Genomic DNA, 13966 nt, shown 5'->3' with positions numbered 1-13966 from the left:
GTGCATTATGGAAGAAAGCCGGTGCTCCATACATAATCCAACAACAGGAAAGCAGCTGTTTTGGCTAAACGGCGCTGGCAAACCAGCCATGACCATCATGTTTCCTGACATTTCCCTCCTTCCCTTCCTTGCAAGCAATGCAAACCCTTCTGCCCTCCTTTGGAAAATCCCCCGTTGTTTCTCTCCTGCCGCGGAATGACCTACTAGGCCGGGGTGGGAAGGCCTCTAGGGCAACCTGAGATGCGATTCTTTAAAAAAAAAAAATAGAAAAAAAAAAAAAAAACATGGGAAAACCGGGAGTGCGGCACGCCCCAGGAGGCCACGGCGGCTGCCAGGCGGGAAATCCCGGGATCCCCGCGCCCGCCCCCTGCCGCCGCCAGGGGGCGCCGCTGTGCCCGGCGCAGCGGGGCGGCCGCTTCAAAGCGGGCGGCGGCAGCGGCGGCGCGGCGGTTAATGGCGCCCGCCCAGCTGCGGGTGCCACCGCCTCCGCCCGCCCTCACCCCACCCTCCGCCTTCGCCGGAGAAAAGCCCGGGAGCGGCGCCTGCCGCGCACACTCCGGGTTCGCGGCTGACGGCACCGCGGGGTGGTGGGGACCATGCCTAGGGCGGCGGCGGTGCCCTGCCGCGGCTCCGCGGGATAGCGCGGGTCGCCCCGTGCCGGCAGAGGCTGGAACGGCGGGGTAAGGCGTCCTGGGGGAACCGGGCGGCGCGGTTGCGAGGGGTTCCTCCGCCGGCCCTGCTGATCCCCGGGGGTAGGGGGTGTCCCCGCTCCCCGCCGCGGCCATCGGGCAGCGGGAGGCGGTGCCGAACCCGCGGGGCACCCGCGTCCCCTTACGTAAATGGCTCCGGCCTCCCCCGGGGGGTGGGCGCTGCCAGGGCGGGAGCCGCGGTATTTCGGCTGCCCGTGGCCCTCCCTGGGCACCCAGCGCCAGTGGGCTCCCCTTGGCCCGCGAGGTGTGAGGTGGGGGGCGCTCGGTTTGGGGAGGGGGGGGGTGCCTGGCTGTACGGCGGCGGCGGGGTGATGGCGAATTTGGTGTGCGGTTTGGAGGAGAAATTGGTTGGTTTGGGTTGCAGAGGTGGAAGAAGTAGGAGTAGGGCTCGGTTTTTTTCACGCTTGTATTTTTTTTTCTTTCCCTCACTGTGCGTAAGAGATGCTACTGTTGACTTTTTTGGAAGAAACCATATGTAGGATAATGAGGTTGCCTCCAAAGTCGATTTAAATCAAGAGGATCTTATTCCTGAAAAATCAGGCTCGATATTGCTCTATTTTTATTGCTTCTAAAGAACTGGGAGTGTTAATGGGGTAGGCTGGTGTAAGAAGATACAATCTGTTTGGATTTCCACTGTGTTCTTGGAAATACTGTATTTTCTGCCCTGGAACATATTATTCTGTTTTCTACAAGAAGCATGAATGACGATTTATAAATAGATCAATTTGTTTATATTGTTCCAAACAACTGTTTACATTGTGCAGCGGATTGCTTCATTTCACATCAGCTTATCAGTGCTGACCCAGGAGCTGCTGCAGCTGAAGTTGCAATGTTCTTGGGCAGAGGGCTACTGGAGAGATTACTTCCCTTCTTCAGAGTTAAAACTCCTGGTTGTGGCCTTTCTGTTGGCTTTTGTGTGCTTTTCTTACAGACTTGAGCTGTAGCAAAGGGGCATGGTTAGGGGGAAGAGGGTGTGTGGGGTTGTGGTGTGCTGAGGGGCAGACTTGTGCCTTTGAAGAAACTGCTGTTTGTACTTGGATGGGACTTCACAGTGTAGGAGAATTTAAATGACTGTCTCCTGGTGATGCTGGACCATCAAAGGGACCTGACTTGAAATTTGTTAAATACCCAAAAGAAGGATGATCAAGTGAGAAAAGAGTGATAGTTGGTGGGGGGGAATCTTTGCTTTTGCTTAGGAGCTACTTGAAAAAGACAGGTGTGTGGGTTTTTTTTTTTGTTGTTGGGGTTTTTTTGTTTCCCCAGGATGAGGTTTTATTCCTTTACACCTCTTTTCCCTAGCCATCATGTCTTGTTATCCACTTGTGCAATCTGTATATTGCTCATGAGGGGGAGAAACCATCTGTGATTGAAATACGAGTACAATGACGGATGTTTCAGTCTGATATAAGCACTTTCAATGAGACATCCTTAGGTAAAACAAAGGGTTTATTTCTGCGCCCCCTCCCTTCCTCCCAAATTACCCTGATTCCTATTTTAGAAGCTGCTAGATGAAATCATGTCTTTATCATCTACAAAGCTATTGTAGATTTTTACCCTTGAAGAATAGTCTAGTATTATGAGTTATCTTCACTTACAGTCTGAACTTTGCGTATTTCAGTATTTTAAGGCAATAATTTTGGGGAAAAAAGACTATGTATTTGCTTAACTGCTTTTGTTTCTGAAGTTTTTTCCAGTACTACATTCCACATCTTTGTCACATTTTCTGTGGGTTTTTTTATAACTTTTGACAACTTTCCTTTCAGTTAAGCCAAAGGACAAGGCTGCTGTCTTAACCATGAGTTTTGGCTGCCGTGCCATACTGAGGGTATGAATGGCTTCAGTGTATCTGCTGTATTTACAAGAATGCTCTCATAGGCTGGCAGAAAAGTGGTGTTTGCCCTCCCGGTGCTGATTCAGGGAAAAACAACAACTCTGATCATCCTGCAGCTTGATCTGCGCATGTAGACCCTTTCTCTCCTAGAGACCTGATGTAGCAGGGGAATCAGGAGCTGTTACATTTCTCACCATGTTTCCCTGTGGAGTAGTATTAATAATTAAGCAGTTGAGTTAATAGTCTATGATTTGATTTGCTTTTAACTGTATTCCTTTTTGTATCTGGAGTTACAAAAGGGAAATGGAAAACAATTGCAAACAACCCAAAGCTCAGTTTGAATGGTTCAGCAATTCTGCTGTGTCTAACTTAGGCTGTGGTCAGCTGTTCTCTTTATGAGACAGGATCCTTTTCTATTTTGCTTTGCAGAAAGGAGCTCATAATGTTAATCTTTCCCTGACCTTTTGAAGGAGATCAGACAAAAAGATCATAATGATAACTTCTATTTTTCACATCTAATGGCTGGGAGGAGCTGTTGAAAATACACTTGCTCCTCTGACTGCATGCTGCAAAGTAATGGGAATGATTTTTCTATTTCATAATCAAATCAGATCAGGAATGCTTACAGTTTTTCTGCATATGCAGTCAGTGAATGCTGGAGCTGGCAGTGCTAGTACAAAACGGGTTTTCAAATAGCTTGATTGTTTGCTGATGGTGCCATTTATGGTGGTGACACCATAAGTGTCCTTTCTCAAAAAGGCTGAAGAAAATGAGGAATAGAGAAAGTGAACTAATGTCTCTGGTAGTTTTGTTTACCATGAGGAAAAAAAGCTCTCATCAGATAGTTCTAGTATTGGAAAAAGAATGTTATTTTTTCCTTTTTATAACATCATTTCAATCTTTTCATTCAAAGAATAGCAATGTTCCAGGTACTACTATTGACAGTTTAATACAACTACATCCTGTTTATATTGAATGGAAGTTACTTAGGATTGAAGAAATGGATTAAAGTTTACCTAATGTAAGCTTTTTCTACCATATGATATCCAGAGGATCATCTGAAATACTTTGGAGTGAAGACAGGTCTTGCAGGTTGTCTGGAAAATAAGGAATTCTGACTTAGCAGGTTCAGGCATAATTTTTTTTCACTAGATACAAGTGCTCAACTTTGTTTGCATTGATCACAGCTTTGTTTGTGAGCAGCTAGCTTCCAAATTTTTGGAGTCTTTATATTTACTCTTGACTTTCACTTGGAAATTTTACTGACCATTCTGTTTCTGGCGTATTTGGGTTATTTCCTGTTATCATAGAACTCCACAATGAGCTACGATCTGTGAAAGCTATCACTGTGGTTCTTGGACAAAGTTTCAGCTGACCTACCTTCATCCCAGCTCCAGCCTCCAGTAAGTAGGTCATCGGCAGCATAAGAATTGGATAATACCTGACAACTGTTGTACACATCCAGCCCTTGTGGAGGACTCTTATATTTAGGTAGTGAGGAATATGAAGATGAACTTAGGAAAATATGTTAAGGCAAAAATCCATTATGAGCCCACCATAATAAGTTACGTGATCAGCTTCTTCCTGTGCTTATTATTTCTGCTGTTGCTGTTTACTAGACAGTCTGCTTCATGTTTTATTGCTGGTGAGTATCCATAAAGACGAAACCATGTGTGGATTTCTTCATCTTGGATATTAATCTCCTTTTACATCTAGTTATAGATAAGTGTGTATATATAAAAATAAGTTACAAATAATATTTTATTAGTTATATATTTTATATCTCTAAATTTTTTTTTTACCCTTGTATTCCTCTAAACGGTGTCTGGTAGGGGGTGGATCTGGCAGAATTGTTAAAAGTGATTGCATACTGTCCCACCCACACTGGGTTTCCTGAAGCACTCATTAGCATGACTTCTGTCTTTCTTTTTCTCAGTACATTGCTGCTGAGGTACATCCTCTCCAGATTTGGGTATGCTGATAATGAAGCTTTCATTTTGTCAAGCAATGCAGACTTTGAGTAGCCTCCTCCTGTTGCAGGTCCTGTGCAGCCTGTTCCTGGTGGGGTAGCAGAAGTGGCAAGCCAGGTTATTGAATCATAGGTTGGAAGGAACCTTCAAAGATCATCTAGTCCAACCCTCCTGCCGTGGGCAAGGACTTATTTCACTAGATAAGGTTGCTCAAAGCCTCATTCAACCTGACCTTCAGCACTTCCAATGATGAGGAACCTGGAGCTATTTCTCTTTTTCTGGTATTTAAAAGGATCTTTCTGGCAGATCAGTCTTTCTGTTCTTACCATAGATGAGCCTACTAGATGCCTGCTGAAGCTACACATCCGCTGCGATCCCCAGACTTGAAGTAGTGGGTCTGCTATGGCCCTGAGCCTGCAGTCTGGCCAGATGCTTTTGCTTGAAGGATATAACGTCCAGCTGTTGCCAGGTACTCAAGGGCTTTGCATTATGTCAGGCCCTCCCAGGAGGAACTCGCACTCCATTTGCAGGCAAGGCTGCCCACCCATAGTGACCACAGAGGGCAACTGTGGTGGTGTGGGTGCTGAGCCCTCTCCCTGCCCAAATGCCTCCTCCCTGGGGTGACAGGAGAGGTCACACCATATTGCATAAGGCAGTTGTGGTGTTGGGGCCTGGTGCTTTAGATGATGTTTGTGTCCTCTTAGGATGAAAATGAATGTTATTTAACTCTGATTTTCCTTCTATTTCTGCTTAAAGAAACACTTTTCCCTTCATCTCTCTATACCCGTGGAAAGAAATGCATCCATCCAGATGGAATGAGAGCGATGGTCTGACTTGTGCAGTCAGGCTTATATCTCCAGTGCAGTCTTGTAACAGTGACTGCAAATTGAAGACCAAGCTATTTGCAGTCAGTGTAGATATATTTTAGCCTGGTTTTCTGAGAAAGTAGAGATTACATGCAACTCTCTCTGTGAACCTCTGTCTTTTGCTCTCATGCTTAATAACTTGTAAACCTTTTGACCAGTTCCAGTTGTGTTTGTGAGAGGGACAGAAGCTTATCTCCAATAAACATACAAGTTTTCTGGCAGTGGGCAGCCTAGGCAGATGGAAAGATGCCTGCTGAAGGAGAGACTGCATTCTGAACTCTTCCTACAACTTTGACACACGTTCCTAGGAAACTGGATTTTACTGGCTCAGTTGCTTACCAATCAACTTATGCTTGATTGTCCTCCTGTGTTTTGACTCTCTCTCAAATTAGACTGTTACTTCCTCTTTGGATATTTTTGTAACAATTTTGAATCTGGAGGAAGAAAAAGTGTTTAGTCTTTAGCCCCAAATAGCTTTATAATACTGCAGACAGTGTATAATGATAAATGAAAGGCTCTTTGGTTTTTTAAACATTAGAATACTGTTCTCCATAGATTATAATGATGTTCTACTTATGTGAATTCCCAATTATTTTAAGTCTCTTTTTTTCTTGTATTAATTTTGTCTTGTAATAGCAGTTTTTTAACACACTCAAACTTTAAGGATTCTTGTAGTTGTCTTCTGTAAATATTGTTCCCTGAATGGAGCATGTTATTTGACAGGACACAAACTTAAACTGTTCAGTCTTATTTTTGTATTTATTTTGCATGAACATACCCTGTGTGACCCTTTCAATTAGCTGATCACTTTTGCACACTGATATCTGTTGAATACATCTTACTGTCTTCTGTTTATTTCTTCATGCCAATTGGATTGATGTTGTACCATCATCTTCCTTCATATATTTCTTGTCATGCATTTGGAGCCTAGAGGAGAAAATATCTACTTTCTTTAGATTAATTGTTCATTACTTTTACCTTTGATGTATACTATCCATTCTTACTTTTGTAGAAAAAGTGCTGACCAAATGTACATGTTGAGGATATGTGTAAGGTGTGCCATATTTGTGGAGAGGCAGTCCATCTTGAAAGTAAAAAATAAAAAAAAAAACCAAACAAATAAAACCTTTTTAATAAAACTTTCCCCTTTTAATAAAACTTTTCCTGATGCTATTTGTACTTCTGATATTTGTTGACATCGTAGGTTTTGAAAGGCTTCCAGATGACATTTCTCTCTACTTTAAATTACTAGGTTATGCTTTTGTCAACCATTGCGTCCTAGCTGTGTGTGAGTAGGTAGCTTCCTAGCAAAGATACAAGGGTGATACCCACTAGGTTTCACCAGCTGCAGCTGGAAAGCTGAGGGAGGTAGGATAACCATGGCCACTGCTGTGGGATGTCTGTGCCAGCTCAGATGAGCTGTTGGTGGTGAACTTTGTAGGTGCTACACGTTGACACTGACCACTTCCTAAGGGTGTGGTGTGTATTGCCTGATGTGCCGCCCTGATGATGGTAAACAGTTAAAAGCCTTGTCAGTTCCTGGATTTTCATCTGTTCATACTCACGTGCAGGGTGTAAGTTTATCTCAAGGCTCCAAGCTACTTTGTTATTCTTTATCTTGTGATGTGACAGTCCTTGGGAAGGGTTATGCTAGGAGCGTTTGTGCTGTGCGAGGCTTGCAGTACGCAGGGCTGCTGACCCTGGCACCTGTCCATGCTGTTGGCTCCGGTGAGTCTGTCTGGCTGTGCCCTGTACTTTGGATCCGTGTGGCTCTGAGGGAGCCACTCTCCACAGTGTGAGTTCATCCTTCTCTCCACTGCAGCTTCTCACCTCCTCTGCTTGCCTGAGCAAAAACTGCCAGAGTTTGGCTCACATGGAGTTGCTGCTGTCACTGGGCATCAGCTGCGGTGGTGTTCAGAATATGTAAGCTCCCGTATTTATCTCCTTTCTTCCACGCTGTGATGTCCCCCTGGGGCAGCAGCATCAGACGTGCACTTTGCATGGATTTGTGTCTGGAAATCCATTTTCAAATATTTCACCAGTGACTGTTACTTAGTGTAAAATGTATAGTTCTTGCTTGTTTTCCTGTCCCCTTTGCATCTGGAAGAGACATTAGTAGGGTGATAACCCACTTCTCTTTCATCTTTTGTTGGAGGTTGACATTGCCTTTGAAAAATCTTACTTCGGAGGGAGCAGCAATGTAGTTCTGGCTTCAATTCACATTAGATATTTAGCTTAAAATCAAGTTATGACAAATCCTTAGACAACTCATAAACCCAAAGAGTGTGATACTCTTTTTAGCAAACTGTCAGTTAGTGCTAAATATTTTCACCAGTCACTTCACATTTCCATTAGCTCCTTAAACAGCTGAAGTTCACAGATTTGAATGAAATCTAATGTTTACAGCTGTGTTTCCTGACTTTTAATTTAGACTGCTGCTGTGACACCTTATTATAGCTACAGGTAAATGTGTTTGTGGATTGTTTTTTTCATTTTGTTTTCCTGTCCTCCACAATTCTATTGTACTGGTCTCAGACAAATGCAGGCCTGTTCTTGTTACCTTTCATTAATGGGAATTGTTTGGATGAGATGACCCAACATAGCTGCCAAATATAAGGAAGAGTCAAATCATCATGTCCGCTAATGGTGCTAATAATAGTGGTGTATCCTTCTTATTGGCTGGCAATGCTGCTTTTAGTGGTACCTTCAGGAGCAATTGCTGGAAGGGCAGCAGGATCATTCAGGATCTCTACTTTTTCTTCTCTTGTTAGGATCTTTCCTCATACAGCTTCCCTTTTCACCCCTTGAGACTGACCCATTCTTTTCATTGAAGTAGCTGCATATTTTTTACTGTGATATCAACTAATTCTGATCTTGAACTGTGGAAGGAGGGCAAAGGTGGTGGGGTTTTTTTTTTTTTTTTTTTTTTGAGGGAGGAACAACAAAAAACCTTTAGTTTTTGTGCTACCCTGAACAGTGTGTTACTATAATTACAACTTGGAGAGGGCCAGGGTAAAGCAATACATGGATGTGCACATCAGGATGTGCTATCAAACTCACCTCAACCAACATGAAAATCAACTTGTCTTCTAAATCATGGGATCATAGAATAGGTTGGGTTGGAAGGGACCATTAAAAGTCATCTAGTCCAACCCCCCTGCAAGGAGTAGGGACATCTCCAACCAGATCAGGTTGCTCAGAGGCCTATCTAACCTGGCCTTGAATGTTTCCAGGGATGGGACATCTACCACCTCTCTGGGCAACCTGTTCCAGTGTTCCATCACCCTCACTGTAAAAAATTTTTTTTCTTGATGTCCAGTGTGAATCTACCTCCTTCTGTTTTAAAACCATTACCACTTGTCCTATCACAGCAGGCCCTACTAAAGGGTTTCTCCCCATCTTTCCTGTAGGCCCCCTTTCGGTACTGGGAGGCTGCTGTAAATACTAAGGGAGCTTTCATACGATTCCCTTAATATGAGTGACATGGGAGTTCTCCAGCCCTGCTGCTTATGGAGGTTTTAAAGAATTCACAGTATACGGAGTTTGATGTGAAAGAGAGAAAATTATTTTTCTCAAAAAATAATATTTACAGTCAAAGGATGTATGCTTAAGTGAAATACAGGTTAGGTTACAGTAAAGTCTAGATCTCTTCTAGTTTAAAGTTTTCTGGTAAATGTTTTATGAACTTTGTGCTTTGTTTCTTTAACGTTTGCCAGTTATGCTAAGAATTTGGTAGTTCTGGGCAAGGGAGGGGAGGAGGTATGAGGTCTGAAACAAACCAAGAAAATAACCTTTAAGCAAAGTACACCTTAATTGCTTCAGAAACAGCAGCCCTGTCTTTTCCCTGTGTAACTACCTGCATTACTGCAAGACCCTGTAAAACTACTAGCAAATCAAAATGGCCCATTCCTTCACATAGCAGGCTACTTGCCCACTCTCTGGGAGGGAAAAGGGAAAACCAGCACATACAGAGTAAGTCTGTGGGGTCAGTGTTTGTCTGATGGCAGAGGCAGCTTAAAGGGCACACTGAGAACTACTTGAAGCTAACGGCCCACCTCTGAGCAGGTATTTGGAGTGGTGATTGAGAAGACAGGAGATATGTGTGCCCTTCAAAATTGCTGGAAGGCTGCAGGAGGTCAGTATCTGACCATCAGCAAGCAGGTCTTTCAAGAAACATAAGGGAAATGCTCTTTATAGAAGCTGTAGACCTGAGCTTAGGAGTTTCGTGTTAGACAAAGTCTTTATCTTGGTCTGCAATCCAAACATTCCAGTGCTTGAGTGGGAGAAAATCGGAGGTTGTCAACAAGATCCCTACCAGACATTCATCAGATTGATTATTCATTGATTATTTCCATTCAGTGAAAATATGCAGAATTCTGGTACTTGAAAGTGGTAAATGCTGTAACATGACAATACAAAATAATTTAAGACTTATGTTCCTGTTTTGTATGGACATCTTATTTTTGAATCCATACATCAGATATAAGTACATCATGTTTTGATGCAGTTATAAATGCTCGAGGGGTTCATGATAACAGTATCTTCTGTGACTTCATCATTATATGCTTCGAGAGTCTGAGTGCCAGATTGACTTTCTGTTTAATGGAGGTGGCTCCTGCCATTTAAAAATAATATATACCTACAGTGATGCAAAGTCTGCAGGGATCAGAGAAGATTCCCTGATTTGCCTGAGAACTTTTTTCTAAATATATTGTTCTTGTTTTTCTCTAAAACAGTGTTACTTTTCATAATAATAATACAAAACCTCCTCCAGTTTCACTTTTTTCATCCTATTCAGCAGCCATTCAGTACACTGAAACGAGGAAATGAGGATATTTTAAAATGGGAGTACTTTGTGTAAATTATTTCCAAAAATGGTTACTGTTTTTGAATGTTGATGTTTCCTATGGATGTTAGCAGTTAAGTCATGTAATGGAACTGCCAAAGAAAACAAGATAGGAGTTCCTCAGAAAAGAATAATGTAAATATAGTGGTTTTCCTCTCAGTGCAGTATGCTTTGGCAGGTATCATCTATTCTGTGGAAGAACCATGCAAAAGGTGTGACTTCAGGACAGTCTACCTCAAAATGAATAAGAGCATTGGGCATCTGATGGTACATCTTAAAAGTGTATGAACTCCTAGTGTGTAAAGACTTGGTGTGTCTGTAAATGAGTGAGCCGCACTGTATGGCAGGGAAGATGAGTTATTTCAGAAGCTTCTCAGAGGATTGTCTGGTGTTAGCCATGGAGGAGGCCAGCCTGAATGGGGGCCTTTGACTGCTGTGGTGTTACGAATTACAGCATTGCATGCCATGCTATAAATCAGTAACCGTGTACACAGAGAAGGGGCTGTGTACCCTGTATAAAGAGTTGTATTTTTCCTTCCTGACAATTCCTGTTTGGATCACTCCAGTTTTATGCTCTCACCCTTTGTTCTCCTGTGTATATAGGGGAATGCTGGCTGTCTTGGTTTTGAGACTATCTGGGGAAAATCGAGGCAGAAAACTGAAGATAAATCGCATATCTAATTCCCTTTTCCATGAAAGGAGCTCTCTTAACTTATACAGCGCCTTTGGTACCTGTACTGATACAACACAAGGTAGAGGGGAAGAGCACTGATAGTCACTGTACAGCTATAATCTGACAGATGTAGGGAGAGTACCCCCACAAAAGTCCTGGGGATACAGGGAGTGTGTGCTTTGGGATGACATCATTATATCAGTTTCTTACTGTCTCCCGTTTTGCCTTTGTTTTGGTGGTGTAGCTTACTGCCAGTCAGCCCTGATCAAACCATTGCCAGGTCTGGCCATCTGGCTGTAGACTCTACAGAATGCAGTTGTACATCTGTTAACCTCTGTACCTCTGTCACATGTTGTACGGACGTTTCTGTGGCCTGAAAGGAGTTGCCCCATGTGTTTCTCTTCACCTTGTCAATCTCTTGTGTGCTCAGGTTTCAAGGGGGAATATAGACACTTCAGGACTGCAGGAATTTGAATCTAGGGCATTTAAACTGAAAAATTCCTTCATAAAAGAAAATACTACCTCTTTCCCTATCAAATGCTCTGTATGTTTCAAAGTATCTGAGATGAGCAGCAACTTCTCAGGTCCCTTTGTGATTGACTGTCAAAATGAGGTCAGGTTGAATCTGTGTCAGGCTGAACCTGCCCGTAGACTCCTGTTTCATTTCTTTCTAGTACTTCAAGTAGCTTTAAAAAATATTTGAGAATGGAGAGATTAAAAAATAGATTTATGTCCTCATACATGTCTAAGGGATGGATAGGAATTTTCAAAAATTCAGATTTTATTTATTTATTTATTTTTTTTACACCACTTGGCACTTCCATTCAAATCATAGGCAATTTATTTTAATATTCCTCCTTGAGAAACTAGACTGGCAAGCCATATGGAAAAAGCATTCTTTTCCTACACAGTATTAAGACTGTTCAAGTGATGTGGTGTGCCTACCATCTCCTTTTTTTATAGGAATCCATACAACATTTCATCAACTTTACTTCATTTGAAGATCATCTGGAAGGATTGCAAAACCTCCAGTAATATAAATATGAAATGCTGATTTCATTACGTTAACAGCAGGTTTTGATTGTTTGTTCTTCACTGGAGGGAAAAATAAACATAGGGAAGACCTTTTTCCATTCCAACTTTTTAATGAGCAGGTGTGTTTGCGGAGGGATGAGTTGTCTTCTCATGAAGGCTTAATTGTGTGTGCTTTTCTATTGCACATACTGTAGTAAACGTGGTAGTTAAATCCAAGTTAAGACCACCTCTTCTTACAAATCTGAAATGACAGGGCTTCTTTTGCAAGTGCATCCAGGAGTCTGTAGAGTAGTAATAGCTGTCAGGTTCAAAGCAAAGCTGTTAATTAAAACTTCTGGCCCATCATGCGAAATGTAATATATTTCTGTTTTCAGCACACAGTATCTCATGTATTAATGTGATTTGATCTATTAAAATACCTTTTATGACTATGCTTTGAACTTTTCTGTCTTCATGAAATCATGTAGTTGCTTCCTGTAAAAAGCCTTTAAGGAGCTTCCCACATCTGATTGGATAAAAAGCATCTTATTGTCATGAGCCAGCCAGATGAATAACTGTTCAGCTGTGGCAACCTGAGTAACACTTGCCAAGAGAAAATTATGTGGGATTTGTAAACCTGAGGGAAGGCAGGGAAGGATTGTGGTGGGTGCGGGACTTTGCTCCAAGGAGTCCATGGGAATGTCACCTCCTGGCTTGAATGACAGCAGAGTTAGGCTGACGCTGAGCAGCAAGGAGCTTTACCCAAAGCTTGCATGTGCTTGTCTTCTTTGCTAAACTTGTGCACTTAAGTTCTGCTTAAGTGTTTCAAGGTGTAACTCCATGTAACCTCTCTGGCACATGGATGACAGGGCTTTGGTTTGGTTGCAGCATGTAAATACCTTGCACAGCAGAACTTCCCTCTGAGTGCTTTGTGTCCCTGGCTCCTGCGGGATCTCATCTTTCCCCCTGCGGTTCTTCCCTCTTTCTGTCGGGTGACAGTGTAGGACTGTATGAAATGCAGCCTCCTGACAAGGTTAAGGAGGCTGGTGAGGACATCACGTTTTGCGTAATCACACGTTGTCACCACCATAAGTAAAGATGAAAATCCAAAACTGAAATTCCCTAGTGTGCATATAACCTGTCAAACTTCATCCTCTTTCTGGTGTGTCCTTTAGCTTTTGTCCTTGGACCCTGTGACTGCCGGGCTGTAGCTGCATCATCAGCTTTGACAGGATGAAGTGGAGGCAGATGAGTTTCACCGCCATTCATGCCTCCTAGCTACTCCTGGCTGACACAAAAAACAGATGAACCATGGGCTGTCACACAAATATAGAGCCAATCCCACAGCCTTTCTTTCTGCATCTGTCACTGGTCCTGTGCTGAGCCTGATACAGGTTTCCTAATTCTGCCTGTCAGCTTGTGGCTCTGCACAATAGGGCTTTCTTGTTGGGAAAACCATTACAGGACATCAGCAAAAGCATGCAGGGTGAATGGAGCAGAAGCTGACTGTGAAATATAAACAAGTAGATGTCTGTGGGAAATAAACTGGGAATCAAGATGCTCCAGAAGGACTGGACCTAGACCAGACACTATTTAACAGATTCATTTGTAAGACAAAAGCTTAAAAAAAAAAAGGCTGATTATGCTGTTTACCAGTCTGTCATTCCCAGATTTTAATGATAAGCAGTCACAAAGAATTTTTTTTTTTTTTTTTCACGAGTAAAACTAAAGTGCACGGTGTAGCTGAATGCAGTCAGATTTCTCAGTGATAGGGTTTCTGGATATCCATAGCACGGGGCACCACATCCTGGAGAGCAGCAACTCTGGAAAGGTATTAGGGATCATACTGGGTACAGAACTTTAAGTTACCAGTGCACTGTTGCAGGGAGAAGAGAGAGGGCTAATTTAATCCTTGGCTGAAGGGATTATAAAAGAAACATTTTTCTCTTTGCACTCATTAATGACAGTAATACTCAACTTCTGTATCTAGTCCTCACTTTCCCATCTTTAAAGGGTCTTTTGAAAAGCTGCAGGAGGTATAGAAAAAAAAGCCACA

At 42.7% G+C, this 13966-nt stretch overlaps 1 protein-coding gene across 2 annotated transcripts in view; it reads left to right on the top strand.

The window, feature by feature from the left end:
* Nucleotides 1-485: 485 nt before the first annotated feature.
* Nucleotides 486-13966, top strand: part of RNF144A (ring finger protein 144A) — a 65416-nt gene continuing 51935 nt past the window's right edge. For both annotated transcript variants that reach the window (XM_086745330.1, XM_086745331.1), the window contains exon 1: nt 486-680. The gene's annotated coding sequence lies outside the window, so the exon portion shown is untranslated. The remainder of the gene's footprint in view (nt 681-13966) is intronic.

The sequence above is a fragment of the Chlamydotis macqueenii genome, chromosome 3, assembly GCF_036417535.1.
Source record: "Chlamydotis macqueenii isolate bChlMac1 chromosome 3, bChlMac1.mat, whole genome shotgun sequence".
NCBI lineage: Eukaryota > Metazoa > Chordata > Aves > Otidiformes > Otididae > Chlamydotis > Chlamydotis macqueenii.
The sequence above is the reverse complement of the archived record's forward strand: the minus strand, read 5'-3'. Positions and strand labels throughout refer to the sequence as shown.